This window comes from Chrysemys picta, chromosome 1 (assembly GCF_011386835.1).
Source record: "Chrysemys picta bellii isolate R12L10 chromosome 1, ASM1138683v2, whole genome shotgun sequence".
Classification (NCBI taxonomy): Eukaryota; Metazoa; Chordata; order Testudines; family Emydidae; genus Chrysemys; species Chrysemys picta.
Window position 1 is genome coordinate 40,754,309 of NC_088791.1, and position 17,474 is coordinate 40,771,782.

Genomic DNA, 17,474 nt, shown 5'->3' on the forward strand with positions numbered 1-17,474 from the left:
AAATGAGGCCATGTATACATTGGAGCACCAGGTTTGAAAATTTGACCTAGGTCAATAGAGATACTTTGTACCATTATGGCAATAAAAATAAAGTAAATACAAAAGAATGAAAAAGATGGTAAATGTGCGAATCTAAGGTAGTAGAAAAGAATATATGAAGCTCTATTTTAGTATATGACAAATGTAATAATGTAATTAAAAACTATTTCATAATACTTATATACTTATTCAGGGTATAGTTCACCTATCCATAGCTCTGGCAAGAGATCTGGGAAGAATCAAGACTGCATTGGCAACTTTAACTTTGTAAGTTTCTGACACTTTAAGTGCGTAAACATGCAACTATTACATTCGCTTATTATAGCTCTTTTCAGATGGAATTAAATACCAGTTTTTGGGGAATAAAGTATATATATATTTTTCTATTCTTAATAGATACTTTATGAATACCTGTAGATGTAAATGTAAAGAACTCTCTTAAATTTCCACTACAGAAAAAAACTCTGTGACAGAAACCTAGTTAAAAAGCTTTTCCATGAACTGGGGGAAATTGGAACTACAGAGCTATGACAATTAGGTGTAAGGAAATGTATTTTAAATATCTACATCACCGAGTAATGTATTCATCTTTTGGAGACCATTTAGTGTAGCAAGCAACTGAGTGAATGGAATGAGATTATTGCTACACAGCCCTGATTTTATTCTCATGTCTGGCACACTGTATTCATCTGTTAAACTGAATTCTAAGAGTATGTTTGAAGCCAGCCAGTCTTTTTGTTAGTATCCGACTGTTGTGACATCTGCTTCTATAAAGCCAACATTTTCATCTTTCCTTAGTAATTTTATTGTTAATAGTTGTTTCAGTATACTGCAGCCAAATTAAGCCCATTTGAAGGATATGTATTATGGAGTGTGAAAAGACTTGCATCAGCAGTAGCATACATTTATAAAGACTGAGTGACATAAAAGTCTATAGAAAACAACTTCATTCGTGAATGGCTAGGCTTGCTAGTGTAGGTTGATGACTAGAGTTGATTGACTGGAGCTAGAATTTCCTGTATGCAGGAAATTCTGACAATTTGAATTTTCCTTTTGTCCTGAGTTGGAACAAAAAATCAAAATTTTGAAACTTCCTGCAAATGAAAATTCCAAAATGTTTCATTTCAAATATATTGAAGTGGCCTTATTGAATCTTTTAGTTTTGATAAGGTTGACATGCTTCATTGAGGCTTTTCTATTATTATTTATAATCTAAAAAATCAAACAAAGAAATCAAAATGAAGCATATCAATAATAAGGGGGAGGGATAGCTCAGTAGTTTGAGCATTGGCCTGCTAAACCCAGCGTTGTGAGTTCAGCCCTTGAGGGGGCCACTTAGGGATCTGGGGCAAAATCAGTACTTGGTCCTGCCTAGTGAAGGCAGGGGGCTGGACTCAATGACCTTTCAGGGTCCCTTCCAGTTCTAGGAGATAGGATATCTTTATTTATTTATTGATGAAATCAATATGTTCCTGGAAAAATTTTTGATCTTGTCAAATCAGGATTTTCTGATGGGAAAACTTTCTTCTGAAAAATTTCAACCAGTTTTATGGTGACCACTGAAAATGGATAAGTGAAACTGAAATGTAAAAATGCACTTGGGACTAATTTATATTAGCAAGTGAAAATCAAATTGTATGTGCATCAACACAGGTTGTCTTGGCATTGTGACAGATTTCTGTTACCAATCTGCCTGAGGCGTCAGGTGATCAGGCTGAGGCTGCAGGATCATTAGGGGAGGAGCTGACGGAGCACACCAAGTGTCTAAGTTTTAACGCTTTATTAATAAAATAATAAAATAACAGTGGCGAGCACTGGGAATGCTCCCACGTCACTCACAGGAAGAAAGAAAGCGTTAGTGCCCCAAGCCCTAACCCACTTTCATACTCTCACACCCGCGCTGGCCAAGCCTGGTTGTAACGTAAGAAGAAGGGTGGATGGGACTTCTTGTCCCGTGCATGGGTCATCCAGGGTCCGCTGTGACCCTTCCGAAAATGCCTTGTGATGCTTGCAAAAGCGTTAGCAACATACAGTGCTGATCTGCCTCCCCAGGGGACCCCATGACTGAGGGGGCCAGTGGGTTGTGACAGCATTACTAACCTGACTTGTCATCAGAAGCCACCACTTGGGTGTTTGATGTTTCCAAAATTTATTCAATGCAGTTGGCACATTTAAATTTGGTTTGGTGTCATCTTGTTTATTCTGAGTTCTTTTAGCATATGCAGCCACAGACTGAAGGAAGAGCATTTCAAAATAAAAGATGTTCGATCATCAAAATCTGCTGTGGTATTCATAAACAATACAGTATAGAGCCCCTAATACAAATCAACTGTGCACTGTGTACAGAAATACTTCTTTAGAGAGATGAAGATTGTTGGCACAGTGTATCTACTAGCAAAGTCAGACATAAGCTATCCTGTGTGAGGTCTCTTTACAGAGAGTGATGATAAAATTGTGTTCAGAAATCTGGATATCCTTCATCAAAACTTTTAGCAGGTTGTTAAAGCGTGTTGTAGACTCCTGCAGGTTTAAATCACAGCAGGGCCAGAACAGCTCCTTATTCTACAAAAGTAGAGGAAAAGGAATTCCATGAAGTTTACTGTGTGGATATCCTGAAACCAATTAGGTTCTGTCTTCTCTGAGTTATCAGGAAAATTATCATGATACTTTATTGGGGTAGGGGTTTGTGTGGAGGTCCCTGACCAGCATTCCTTCTCTCTCCTCTGATATGCCATGCTACGTGTTCTGGTCATCTCCCTGGCTACGAACTTCCATCCCAAAGGTGGTTGCATTTCAGAGATGTGATTTCCTTGATGTGTATGGTTTATAGCATTCTTGGAATCCTCTGGGATGAAAGACAAAATGGGTTGTATGTTTCCATCTTGCCTAAGAGGAGTGGAGGGAGGCAAGATATGCCAACATATATGCACAAAAGCAAGGCAGAGGAGATTTGACAAACTATTTCTTCAGAGCAAAGGACATTCAGGTTATCACAATGAATAGTGCCTATGGCTACTGGAACACATGTATGCATCACATGGGGATGCGTCTGAGCTTCAGAAGTACAGTACTGCTTTGTGCTTTCCAGCAAAGCCAGACTGGCAGGGTCAGGATAACCTGGCAAAATGTTTAAAGAAGCCCTCAAAAGTGCACCTGAATCAATGACCTGAAAGCTACTTTTTGTGTGTGTGCTTTCATACGCATACATGTATGGGAATCCCAGCTAAGGAGGAAACCTTCAGCCTACTGATCAGGCTGAGCCTCGCACTTAAGCAGAAGTCTATCTGAAGGGTGATACATACAGTTTGACTTTGGTTTCAGGTGGTTTGGAATTCTTTGAATGAAAATAGGGGAAAGGGGAATTTTATAGAAATTCTGTGAGTTGGTTTGAACATATAGTACTGCTTCCTTCCTGCACTGCGTATTGTTCTCTCTGGTATCATGAAGGCACTCCCAATACAGGCAGACAGCAAGAGCATGTGTGCAGGGGGAAGCTGCCTTAGCCAATAGTCCATTGGAGAGTGGCCCTGTCCAGGTTTATTTTTCAGCAGCAGCACAGCAGTATCCTCTGCCCTTCATGTTGGTCCCAGTGAAAACACGTAGCATCCGTGAACGGGAGATGGGAAACAGTGAAGCACATGTCAACACCTCAGCACATGCCACTGCTTTATTACTTCAGCCTGTGGTGACTGAGAAAGGAGGACGCAGGGGAAAGTGTTGAAGGGTGTGGGAGATCAGGAGTAAGGAATGGAGGGAGAAGTTAAAAGGGGCAGAGAACAGATGGCGGGATGGAAGGAGTGATGGTGGAGCTACGGTTAAGAGGGATGAAAATAGAGGCAAGAGATGTGAAGAATGGCGGGTAAAATGTAGTGTGGTTAGTCAATATATATATATATATAGGCACACCCCACTAATATGGGGTTTTACAATATTAAATATTAATATTGTATACATTATAACATATATGAACATAGGGTTGTTGTGTTAACTGAATTCTATTATGCTTTCCCCACAATGCTGTTTACTCCTGCTCACCCATGCTCAGGTATGTATCCCATAACACTTTGCAAAGCTAAAATACTAAATCTGTCAGAGACAAGATAGGTTCATTCTATATCCTGTACAAGCAGGGAACGGCTTCACAGACCCTTGGTGCCTAGAAAGTGGTATCCAAAGCAGAGATAAGAAAGGAACAAGCTGATACAGAAAAACATGAGACAAAGCTGATTGGTGGGTTTAGCCTTGAGTGACCTATAGAATGTTCTCTAACTTGTAAACACAACCATGCTATATATACAGCTAGTTCTGAATACGTATAGCGAGACTCTGCTATCCAGACTGGATTGGTAAATATTAACTCTTTCCTTTCTGTACAGTTCTTGTCACAGAGTAGCTGTAATAATTTCCCCTGGGCACAGTGAGTGCAAACTGTCTGTGAAATGCTGCCATTCTTATTTGGTGGTAGGTTGTTGTTGTTTTTTTTGTTTTTTTGTTTTTAATTCGGTGCTTACTTCTCACTGGTGAGAAGCAGGGATTTTTCAAAGGGGCAAAAAACTTTGCAAAAGTCACAGAAAAGTTTTGAATTACATGAAAGAAACCATTTTTTTTTTCAATTTTTGGTGTAATATACTAACTTTTTTGACTGTAAGTGTGCTACACCTCCTAGTTAGAGGACTTGAAGCCAAATTTACATAGGTATTTAGGCATCTGAAGATGCCTATGTCTGAAAATCCCCCTACTCACCTAAGTGAGTTAAGTACTTAACTCTTATTGAAGTCAATGGGAGTTAGGCACCTACCCTGCTTAGTGCCTAGTGGGATTTACTAAGGTTGCTATCTGAATCTTTAGGTGCCTAAATAGCTGTCCCTTATTAGTCCTGTAGCTCAAACTGTAGAAGCTTATACTTTAGCTCTTCAATCCATGACGACAGCCAAGATGATGGTTGTTACATCTGTGTATAAGTGCTAGCTGGGGAAGCTAGGAGGCAACTACAATGCATTTAAGGGAGTATATTGTCCCTTAAAGCTTCAAACACTTCTTTAAAAGTGGGTGATCTGACTTGGTTTAATACTAACACTTTATTTATGTTTTTCACCTTGACATATAATTCTCTCCCACCTCCCCCAGTTATATTCTCTTCAGTCATTACTGTACCAGCACAACTGCCACCTAGCCAATAGTTCATGATCAACAGTGTGTGAAAATGATACACAATCTGTTTTCACTTCTATAGGGTGGGAGGAGAGGTGAGGGCAGGGGAAGAGAAAGGACAATCATCCCAATGGTTAACTCCAGAAATTTTCCAGTCTCTGATTGGGATCTGGCAGCAGCAAGAGGGTCAATACAGCAACTTTAGTCACTGGCATAAGTGAGTGTAACTCCTACTGACTTCAGTGGAGATTCTACCTTGCTACTTCAGTGCTGAATTTGGCCCCTGGTGAGTAGAACCACCAGGGCAGCTCATTCTCCTATTGACTAAAAGAAACAGAATTGCCTATAAAGCAAGAGATTTCCCCCTTCTTCAGGATGTTCTCTTAAGTCAATAAACTGCCAGCTGACAATCTGAGATCCCACATCCCTTAAATTACTAGCTATATACTCTATAGTACTAATTAGCAAATGAATTTCAAAAGAGAGAGCCGACTGGAGCGGAATCCAATTTTCCAGCTACCACGTAACTTTATTGTCCCTGAATTAAAAAAAGCAGCTGTGCTACCTCATCCTGAGACTGATCTCTCTTTATATATTCTCATAATTCATCACAAGCAATTACACTTCTTGAAAAAGTGGGTAACTTGACAGACCCTAATGAAGTAAATACAGCTAAGAGGGCTTTGAAATATCAGAGCTCACACTGAGCTCAGAGTTCTGAGCAAGATGAACAAACTGATGCACGTAATTAAATCTGGGCCCCCCCCAATAAGTAGAAAAGGAATTTGAATGGGTTAAGAAGTGTCCCTAAGGCTGTCTGGCCATTCTTAGTTTCCTGTTTGATCTACTGATTGGAGAATGTGTGAAACAGCAAAAGAAGAATTAAATGATTCCCAAGCTCAAATCTCCTCCCCATGTGCTCTGATTTCAGCATGAATATTATCCATTTGATCTACAGTTTCTTCATCTCATCATACAGAGGCTGGGTTTAAACCTCAGTTGGGTTTAAAATATTTAGAAAGCTGCTTACAGATGGTGGGATAACTTAATGTAGCTGGTATTCAGAGAGGCAAGAGACATGATGTAAAGTATGTGAATATATCAGAGTGGAGCTCCCTTACTGGGAAAATGCCACCATTAAACATTTATCAATAGATTTTTGTTGCATACAACACTGACAGTTAAAGCTGTCCTTACATGGATTTTCATCCTCCTGGAGTTCCATAGCAGTGCTAAGCGTGACAAGATTTGCTTCAGATGTAAAAATGCGTATAATGCATAAGTACCTTTTTAATGTTTTCCCTTTAGTGCATCACAGTGCATAGAGAGATGTGTGTGATGGGTTCAGTCACAGAGAGCCCCTTGGGACTGTTACCTGATGTGCTGAAACTACCTCTGAGCCCGTTTCCCCTGGCAGCATAGGACTCCAGAACCCTGCCTTGTTGAGCCAGACATGCTAGCCTGCTGCAACCCGGACTCAGGGTCTGGGCCATGCCCCCAAAGCTGCAGACTTTTAAAAAAAAAATCTCAGCAGGTTACTTTTCTAGCACCCAGAGACCCAGTTCCCAATGGGATCCAAACTCCAAATAAATCCATTTTACTCTGTATAAAGCTTATACAGGGTAAATTCATAAATTGTCTGCCCTCTATCAGTCTATAATACTGATAGAGAGAGATGCACAACTGTTTGCTCCCCCAGGTATTAATCACTTACTCTGGATTCATTAATAAACAAAGGTGATTTTATTAAGTATAAAAAGTAGGATTTAAGTGGTTTCAAGTAATAACAGACAGAACGAAGTAAGTCACCACGCAAAATAAATCAAAAACACGCAAGTCTAACCCTAATATATTAAGAAACTGTTTACAGGTAGTATCTCACCCTCAGACATGTTCCAATAAGCTTCTTTCACAGACTAGACTCCTTCCTAGTCTGGGCCCAATTTTTTCCCCTGGTATAGTCCTTGTTAGTTCCAGCAGACATCTTGGGTGGTAAGCAGGGGTTTTCTCATGACTGGCCACCCCTTTGTCCTGCTCCACCCCCTTTTATAGCTTTGGCACAAGGTGGGAATCTTTTGTCTCTCTGGGTCCGAAACCCCTCCTTCTAAATGGAAAAGAACCAGATTTAAGATGGATTTCATTATCAGGTGACATGGTCACATGTCACTGTAAGACCTCTAGTCTCCATTCCCCCTGGGCTGGCCCACACGTACACAGGAAGGCTTTCAAGTAACTAAGGCCATTTACAACTGATTGTTTCTGGAGCACCTTTAATGGCCTCCACTTAATATGTTTATATCAGTGAAACAAGTTTATATCTTATTCTCCTAACACCAGACATAGAAATAATACATGCAAACAAATAGGATGAACACACACGGTAGATTATAAACTTTGTAATGATACCTTACAAGAGACCTTTTGCATAAAGCATATTCCAGTTACAACATATTCACATTCATAAGCATATTTCCATAAGGCATATGGAGTGCAACATCATAACATGTATGTTTCAGGATTGGTTGATTTGTTTTGTAGATGCTGCATCTTACATAGGATTCAAGATTCTGGTATCAAATTACATTCCTTTGTGGTATCCCTTGTGTATAATTACAAATAATGACTTCTAATGAGTCCCTGACCTCCTTCAACCCATTAGAAAAAAACTACTTTCCAAATTTTTAACACTTCATATTGTACAAGATAACCTTCTTGATTATATCCTACTATACCATGTTGGCACAGCAGATGATGAAAACTAACATGCTTTCCCGTAATGTCACTTATTAAACTTTACTAAAAGGTACTTTTTAGCTAATGGATAAAACTCAGGTGGTGCTAAGTATCTTAATTTCTGCTACCCACAGCCTGCAAAAGAATTACCCATATTAAATTCAATAAGTTTATCTTCATTTTATTAAGAGCCTGATCCTACAGACCATTATCTATTTGAGTAAACCTACTGATGTGAGTAAGGATGTGGATGATTGGCCTTATGCGTGAAAGGCCTTTTGGGCAGGGACTGTGTTTTCCCTTTTGTTCTGTGACGTGCCATGGACATCTATAGAAATAATAATACTGTTACTAGCAAACAACCATTAAGAGTCTTAATTCTGCTCTGTGTTCATGAAAACAACAGTGTTGCATCTAAAAGCTGACCCCTGCTCAGGTTCAGGGACACCTGGGGTTAGCCATTAGTCAAAACAGCTGGAGGGAAGCCAGGGAAGAGAATAGATAATGAAAAGAAATGTAGTAATGATGTACTCTTCCTACCTCAAAAACATATAAGATGTGACAGAGCCTGATGTACATCTTCATGATGCCTGCACAAGTGATGCCAACATCTATACACATGCACACAAATGCTCTGCCCCACCACACTGCACATGAGCCTTTGCTGAATTTTTTGCTGTCACTTATGTCCTGAAACTCATGGGACTAACAGAGCTGTAAGGTGCTATTCAACATGAATAAGGATGCAAAAACTGGACCATAGAGGAGACGATAAAGGAGGAGGGCAACAGAACAATACGAAGAGGCTAATGCATAATTAATGGCACTGATAGCAAGATATGGTACATGAGTGAGGAAAGAGGGATCAGGTCCTTACATGGAAACTCTTCAGGGCAGGAACTTCATTGCCTTCTGTGTACTGTGAGGTACCTAGCACATATTTAAAACTGTTCTACTCCCATATGGGTATCCAAATGCAAACTGACAAATTTTATTGGAGTTTCAAAATAAACTGTTACAAATCATATCCTCATTTTTTAGAGAAAAATGTTTTTTGTTCTACTGATAAAGAGCAAAGGTTTCATTGCCTGGCATTTTGTGTTAGCATAAACTTTATTTTTACACAGCAACGCTTTTGTGCATAGGGACCTTCCAGAGGACCTGAAAGTAGCTGATCCTTAACTACCGATGTACAAGATATTATTGTTCATAAGAAACAGGACAGTGTGGATTGCTAACTAACGGGAACCAGAGTGATTTAGAACCAGCTGATGGCAGCCTATAGATTATACTTTTGTACTTCACTTTTCAAATACTTGTAAGTTCTACTAAACTTTATTTTTTCTAAACAAAATGGATTTTAAATTGCAGTCAGTGAACACGGGTCATAACTATTTTTTGCTCTAGCTAATATTGTTAAAATATTTTTCATAGTAAATGTATAATGACTTCTCGAACCAGATGCATTATTGGACACCCAAATTACTTCTGTGGTTGATGGGTATCCTGCCAACTATGTCACACACCTTAACTTAGATGAACAGTCAATATCTATACTTCTAAAATGTACGTATAAATGCTCTACCAACAGGGAATCCATCTCTAAAAAATCCTTGGGACAGACTACCTGCTCCCACTGTAAAAGCCATAGAAGGAGGCCTGAAGTGTAGACGTATCTCTTAATGGGAGGAGGGTTTGTGGTCCCTGGAGTTGGCAGGGGGCATTACAGATCATAGATGTCTATGGAGCAGGACACGCCAGGCATCCTAAAGGGAAGGCTCTGTGTTGATGCTCTGGTCACTCTTTTCCGGTGGTACTACCACTGGCTGCTTCTCTAATCTACCTCAGCCCCGTACCTATGAGTGTGTGGAGCTGCAAGAGAGTGGTCTTAACCTGGGCAGGATAAGTTACTTCTGACAAGGGTCTCATGTGAGCAAAGAGACTCTTCAGCCCCTTTCAGAAAGATTTTAAAAGGCATTGTCAAGTCAAATTTGGCTCCTATCTAGGTTTCAGACACACTGGCATCTACAACTGCTAAAGAGCATCGAAGAGTGTGGTCTCCTTTCAGCACTGAGAAAGTCAAGGGGAAGAGCCCTGAAAGCTGTAGCCCACAGTGGGCACAGGAACTGCTCTTGTTTTTGATGTTTTGCTGAAGTTTTGTATCTGAAGAATAAAACTGTGCCTGGAAAAAGACTTGGCCTGAGCAGGTTTGGGGATCCAATCTGAATGAGGGGTTAGCCTGAAGCTAGACTGGGTAGGCAGCACGGCTGCAATCAATTTTTCTTTAATTTCTGTGGAAACCAATTTAAAAACCAAACCACCCCTGCCCTTTCAATGTCTACAATTCAAGCAACAGAGCACTGATAATGTTATATTGCGTGAGAAACAAAAGCTGACTACACAACAGTGAAACTGGTGAAACTATTTTCCAGGCTGAGTGAAAGGCTGAAACACAACACGAAAAGTAAATTAGATCATTACAATTATCTCAGTTTTTAAAAATCGGAAGTGTCATGAGTAACACAGGTAAAGTCTTTTAAAATACGATTTTTAACCTGACACGAGATCTTTAATGGCAGAGGTGAAACAATCACGAAGCAGGTATCAATGGCTATCAGTAGGTGAGTACAGATGGTTTAAAAACTTGTGTAGGCATTGGTTTTTCATTTTTGTTTTTTTCATTCAGCCCCTCTGAGGGCTTTTAGTCTCCTTTTTAAGGAAAGGATCTCAGGGATGTTTATTTTCTAGCCTGTGAAAGCTTTAGTCATCCTCTTAAAACAGAAGATCCAGAAACTGCTTGTGCCATGCTTTGGAAGCTTTGCTTTACTCCGGGGTGATTCCCCTCAGGAAGAGGGAATGTGTTTGTAGGGAAGAAGGAATCTTTGGAATCCAGTAGAGTTTGGAGGGAAAACCTAGATTATTGCCTTGCTCCAGGGCCAGAGGTTGCATTACTAAAGTGTGGGATGGTGTGATGGTGTGTACAAACTTCCCACTGGACAACAAGGTGTTAAGGAACTTCTATGGGCTCAGCCAGCCTTGGCCTGGCCCACCACACCTGCAAGGCATGCACAGGCTGGAGGAGGAGCTAAAAAGGGAGCAGAACAGCTCATTTGTAGGCAGACCAGGGAAGAGACCACACCTTCAACCCTCAGCTGCTGAGAAAAGCCAGGAGCTTTCCCAACAACTGCCTGAAGGTCTCTCCCTGAGGGAAGGGGTGCCCTAATCCTGATACACCCTGAGAGGGAGGCATTCCCCTTTCTCTCACTAACTCATAGAATCATAGAATATCAGAGTTGGAAGGGACCTCAAGAGGTCATCTAGTCCAACCCCCTGCTCAAAGCAGGACCAAACCCAGCTAAATCATCCCAGCCAGGGCTTTGTCAAGCCGGGCCTTAAAAACCTCCAAGGAAGGAGACTCCACCACCTCCCTAGGTAATGCATTCCAGTGTTTCACCACCCTCCTAGTGAAATAGTTTTTCCTGATATCCAACCTGGACCTCCCCCACTGCAACTTGAGACCATTGCTCCTTGTTCTGTCATCTGCCACCACTGAGAACAGCCGAGCTCCATCCTCTTTGGAACCCCCCTTCAGGTAGTTGAAGGCTGCTATCAAATCCCCCCTCATTCTTCTCTTCTGGAGACTAAACAATCCCAGTTCCCTCAGCCTCTCCTCATAAGTCATGTGCTCCAGACCCCTAATCATTTTTGTTGCCCTCCGCTGGACTCTTTCCAATTTTTCCACATCCTTCTTGTAGTGTGGGGCCCAAAACTGGACACAGTATTCCAGATGAGGCCTCACCAATGTCGAATAAAGGGGAACGATCACGTTCCTCGATCTGCTGGCAATGCCCCTGCTTATACAGCCCAAAATGCCGTTAACCTTCTTGGCAACAAGAGCACACTGTTGACTCATATCCAGCTTCTCGTCCACTGTGACCCCTAGGTCCTTTTCTGCAGAACTGCTACCTAGCCATTCAGTCCCTAGTCTGTAGCAGTGCATGGGATTCTTCCGTCCTAAGTGCAGGACTCTGCACTTGTCCTTGTTGAACCTCATCAGGTTTTTTTTGGCCCAATCCTCTAATTTGTCTAGGTCCCTCTGTATCCGATCCCTACCCTCTAGTGTATCTACCACGCCTCCTAGTTTAGTGTCATCTGCAAACTTGCTGAGAGTGCAGTCCACACCATCCTCCAGATCATTAATAAAGATATTAAACAAAACCGGCCCCAGGACCGACCCTTGGGGCACTCCGCTTGAAACTGGCTGCCAATTAGACATGGAGCCATTGATCACTACCCGTTGAGCCCGACGATCTAGCCAGCTTTCTATCCACCTTACAGTCCATTCATCCAGCCCATACTTCTTTAACTTGGCGGCAAGAATACTGTGGGAGACGGTATCAAAAGCTTTGCTAAAGTCAAGGAATAACACATCCACTGCTTTCCCCTCATCCACAGAGCCAGTTATCTCATCATAGAAGGCAATTAGGTTAGTCAGGCACGACTTCCCCTTCGTGAATCCATGCTGACTGTTCCTGATCACTTTCCTCTCCTCTAAATGTTTCATAATTGATTCCTTGAGGACCTGCTCCATGATTTTTCCAGGGACTGAGGTGAGGCTGACTGACCTGTAGTTCCTTGGATCCTCCTTCTTCCCTTTTTTAAAGATGGGCACTACATTAGCCTTTTTCCAGTCATCTGGGACCTCCCCCGATCGCCATGAGTTTTCAAAAATAATGGCTAATGGCTCTGCAATCTCACCCGCCAACTCCTTTAGCACCCTCGGATGCAGCGCATCCGGCCCCATGGACTTGTGCACGTCCAGTTTTTCTAAATAGTCCCGAACCACTTCTTTCTCCACAGAGGGTTGGTCACCTTCTCCCCATGCTGTACTGCCCAGTGCAGCAATCTGGGAGCTGACCTTGTGCGTGAAGACAGAGGCAAAAAAATCATTGAGTACATTAGCTTTTTCCACATCCTCGGTCACTAGGTTGCCTCCCTCATTCAGTAAGGGGCCCACACTTTCCTTGATTTTCTTCTTGTTGCTAACATATCTGAAGAAACCCTTCTTGTTACTCTTAACATCTCTTGCTAACTGCAACTCCAAGTGTGATTTGGCCTTCTTGATTTCACTCCTGCGCGCCTGAGCAATATTTTTATACTCCTCCCTGGTCATTTGTCCAATCTTCCACTTCTTGTAAGCTTCTTTTTTGCGTTTAAGATCAGCAAGGATTTCACTGTTTAGCCAAGCTGGTCGCCTGCCATATTTACTATTCTTTCTACACATCGGGATGGTTTGTTCCTGCAACCTCAATAAGGATTCTTTAAAATACAGCCAGCTCTCCTGGACCCCTTTGCCCTTCATGTTATTCTCCCAGGGGATCCTGCCCATCTGTTCCCTGAGGGAATCAAAGTCTGCTTTTCTGAAGTCCAGGGTCCGTATTCTGCTGCTCTCCTTTCTTCCTTTTGTCAGGATCCTGAACTCGACCATCTCATGGTCACTGCCTCCCAGGTTCCCATCCACTTTTGCTTCCCCTACTAGTTCTTCCCTGTTTGAGTAGCAGGTCAAGAAAAGCTTTGCTCCTAGTTGGTTCCTCCAGCACTTGCACCAGGAAATTGTCCCCTACACTTTCCAAAAATTTTTCTGCAGTTTCATACCGGAGCTCTGAGCAGTCATACTCCTCTCTTACATACAACGCAACTCCCCCACCTTTTCTGCCCTGCCTGTCCTTCCTGAACAGTTTATATCCATCCATGACAGTACTCCAGTCATGTGAGTTATCCCACCAAGTCTCTGTTATTCCAATCACATCATAGTTCCCTGACTGTGCCAGGACTTCCAGTTCTCCCTGCTTGTTTCCCAGGCTTCTTGCATTTGTGTATAGGCACTTAAGATAACCCATCAATCGTCCCTCTTTCTCAGCATGAGACAGGAGTCCTCCCCTCTTGCGCTTTCCTGCTTGTGCTTCCTCCCAGGATCCCATTTCCCCACTTACCTCAGGGCTTTGGTCTCCTTCCCCCGGTGAACCTAGTTTAAAGCCCTCCTCACTAGGTTAGCCAGCCTGCTGGCGAAGATGCTCTTCCCTCTCTTCGTTAGGTGGAGCCCGTCTCTGCCTAGCACTCCTTCTTGGAACACCATCCCATGGTCAAAGAATCCGAAACCTTCTCTCCGACACCACCTGCGTAGCCATTCGTTGACTTCCACGATTCGACGGTCTCTACCCCGGCCTTTTCCTTGCACAGGGAGGATGGACGAGAACACCACTTGCGCCTCAAACTCCTTTATCCTTCTTCCCAGAGCCACGTAGTCTGCAGTGATCCGCTCAAGGTCATTCTTGGCAGTATCATTGGTGCCCACGTGGAGAAGCAGGAAGGGGTAGTGATCTGAGGGCTTGATGAGTCTCGGCAGTCTCTCCGTCACATCGTGTATCCTAGCTCCTGGCAAGCAGCAGACCTCTCGGTTTTCCCGGTCGGGGCGGCAGATAGATGACTCAGTCCCCCTGAGGAGGGAGTCCCCGACCACCACCACCCTCCTCCTCCTCTTGGGAGTGGTGGTCGTGGAACCCCCATCCCTAGGACAGTGCATCTTTTGCCTTCCAATCGGTGGAGTCTCCTTCTGCTCCCTTCCCTCAGATGGATCATCTAGTCCACTCTCCGCATTAGTACCTGTAGAGAGAACATGGAAACGATTGCTCACCTGTGTCTCCATTGCTGGTGCATGGACGCTCCTCTTTCTCCTTCTGGAGGTCACATGCTGCCAAACCTCCTCACAATCCTTCTGTCCCTGCTGCGCCTGCTCTGAATCTTCAGGACATTGTGGCCGTAGAAGCATCTCCTGACGTCTGTCCAGGAAATCTTCATTTTCCCTTATGCAACGCAGAGTCGACACTCGTTTCTCCAGCCCTCGAACCTTCTCTTCCAAAATGGAGACCAGCTTGCACTTTGTACAGACAAAGTCGCTTCTGTCCTGTGGAAGAAAGACAAACATGGCACAACCTGTGCAGGTTACAACAGCTGATCGCTCACCTTCCATATCACCATCCTCTTAAGTCAGTTTGTTTGTGTTATCTTAATGTCTTATGGACTACCCAGAAGGAGAGTGTAGAGATATGTTTGTAGAAGATTATAATTTAGAGATGCTCCCTCATAATGAACAGTATTATGAACATAGGAATTTGGAGATGTGCCCTGGAGGCAGGATTTGGGAACATCATGTGGCTGTGTGCAGCAGTTTACTACAGAAGCTCTCCAGTCTGTTTTATTAAAGTTTTATTCCTTTCCCATTCACTGGTTTGTAATTTAATGAACAACACGATCGTTACAAGGAGAGACTTGGAAGTGACCTGACCGGAGGGCCAAGTCACAGGAAGAGGCAGGCCACCGCAAACGCGGAGCAGCCAGTGGCAGCACACCCCAGTGGAGAGAAAGAGCTGCCATGCCATGTCTGGCCATGAGGAGATGCCAGAGTTGGGCTGAGCCCTTCACAACTGGTGGACAAAGTGAACATCCTTCCCACCCTGGAGGGGGGGGTCGAGGACTGACTGAACCAGACAGTCAAATACCATTGACCGAGAGACATGGGCTGGTAGGTCAGACAACATGGACCTAGATCATCTCCTCAAATCAATGACTCAGAACTAAGGTTACGTTTTAGTCACGGGTATTTTTAGTAAAAGTCACGGGCAGTAAACAAAAATTTGTGGCCTGTGACCTGTCCGTGACTTTTACTATATATCCCCGACTAAAACTTTTTTGGGGTGGGGGTGGGGGCTTCCCGGAGGTGCCATGGGGGGGGGGGGCAGCGACACATGGCCCAGGACCCCTCCCCCCCCCCCGCTGTTGCTGGGGCAGGAGGTTGGCGGGGCTGGCAGACTCCCTACCTGGATCCGTGACTCTCCTCCCCTCCCCCCCCCCCGAAGCAGCAGAGTGTGGGAGGGGGCAGTGGGTTGGGGCACCAGGATGGGGTGAGGTGGGCTCTGGGCAGCGCTTACCTGGGGGGCTCCCTGGAAGCCGTGACATCTCCCTCGCTCAGCTCCTAGGGGGAGGTGTGGCCAGGCAGCTCTATGTGCTGCTTCCTCCCCGAGTGCTGGCTTCGCAGCTCCCATTGGCCAGGAACTGCGGCCAATGGGAGCTGTGGAGGTGGTGCCTGCAGGGGAGGCAGCATGCAGAGCTACCTGGCCACACCTCCAGGCTCTCAAAGCATGCCCATATCCAGCCACAAAAAAGCAAGTCTGGAGGTTTTTGGGGCTCATAGGCTGCTACTGCTGATTTGTTCCTGGGTTTTTAGCAATAGCAGCCCCTCTCACAGACCTAATTAAGGACAGGCACCCCAAGAAGGTGCAGTGGTCAAGGCCTGCAAAAAGGCCTTTCAGACGTTGAAAGACCTCTTATGTAAAGAGTCTGTCCTGTTCAGTTCCGACTCCTCGAGTTCATTTTACAAGCTGGTGCCTCAGAAGTGGTGAGCCGACCCCTTCACAGATGGGTTAGGATTGCCTTCTTTCCCTACTACCAAGGTATAGCAGCGAGTGAGTTGACCCCATTGCAGCTGCGCAGGGAGACTGGTTTACTACTGTCTGATTGGGAAGAATGTCCCCTACTGGATCACTAGTAAAACTTACATTATCTCCAAAATGTTGATTTGAGATCTCTGATCAAAGTAGTAAAACAACACACAATCCTGTTTACCTTATTTGATCACATAATGAGATGGTATTAGCGCAGATCAAACACTTGAGTCTTGATTATCCATACCATGGAAGCTTTTATTCAGTGAAGGGAGACTAAGATGATGATCTGACGGATGGCAATTTGCAGATGTGACTAATAGCTGGAAGACAGTGACCTCGGCTCTCATCCAGCAAGTGTTCAATATCTAGGCCCTAAGGATCTATTTCACTTCAGTGAGGCTTTTGTGCTCACAAAGCTCTTCTGTACAGAAGAGGTGGTGATAATTTTGAAAAGACAAGGCTTTTAATGATTAATGATAGACATAAAACATGAGAAATCACCAATATGAAAATGTTTGACTATGCAAACTTCTTTCTAAGCATTTATACTCCTTAGCAAAATTGTTTTGTTTATTAGTAGGTGGCAAAATGCCAGTTGAAATTGAACTGTTGCCAACGTTAGCTATAATAACTTTTTTTTTTAAAGCGTCATTGCTGATATACTGGGGACAGGATGGAAGTCAGCTACATCAGTGACTATTATAGCTATGTCAGTGTAACTCCTCATCAACAACTTTCAAGATTCTTGGCTGCCTGTTCATAGAATCATTCTATCTCAACTCACTTCCTTACATCTGGTAAACTGCTCCCAAGTCATCTGTCTTTACCTCAAAGGATATAGAGAAATTTCATATGAAACCTTTGGCTAATATTTTAAATTGACAAATCTAGTGGGCAAGAACCCACTGAACATTTGTCCAAGACTTGAACTGAACAGGTGCAGAAGGGAAGGACTTTTAGGAGCAACGTGTCCATTAGACACTTGCATTGGAGAAGTACAGAATTAAGGGTCATGCAGTTTTCCCTACTGTTCTTCTCTGTCCTGGG

The 17,474-nt window shown here is 43.4% G+C and overlaps 1 protein-coding gene across 9 annotated transcripts in view; it reads left to right on the plus strand.

The window, feature by feature from the left end:
* GRM8 (glutamate metabotropic receptor 8) overlaps positions 1–17,474 on the plus strand; it is a 490,512-nt gene that overhangs the window by 72,699 nt on the left and 400,339 nt on the right. Inside the window, exon 1 of one of the 9 annotated variants that reach the window (XM_065555630.1) lies at positions 4,326–4,385. The exons of the other annotated variants lie outside the window; for them this stretch is intronic. The gene's annotated coding sequence lies outside the window, so the exon portion shown is untranslated. Of the gene's footprint in view, positions 1–4,325; positions 4,386–17,474 lie in introns of those variants that run through there. 9 annotated transcript variants of the gene reach the window in all.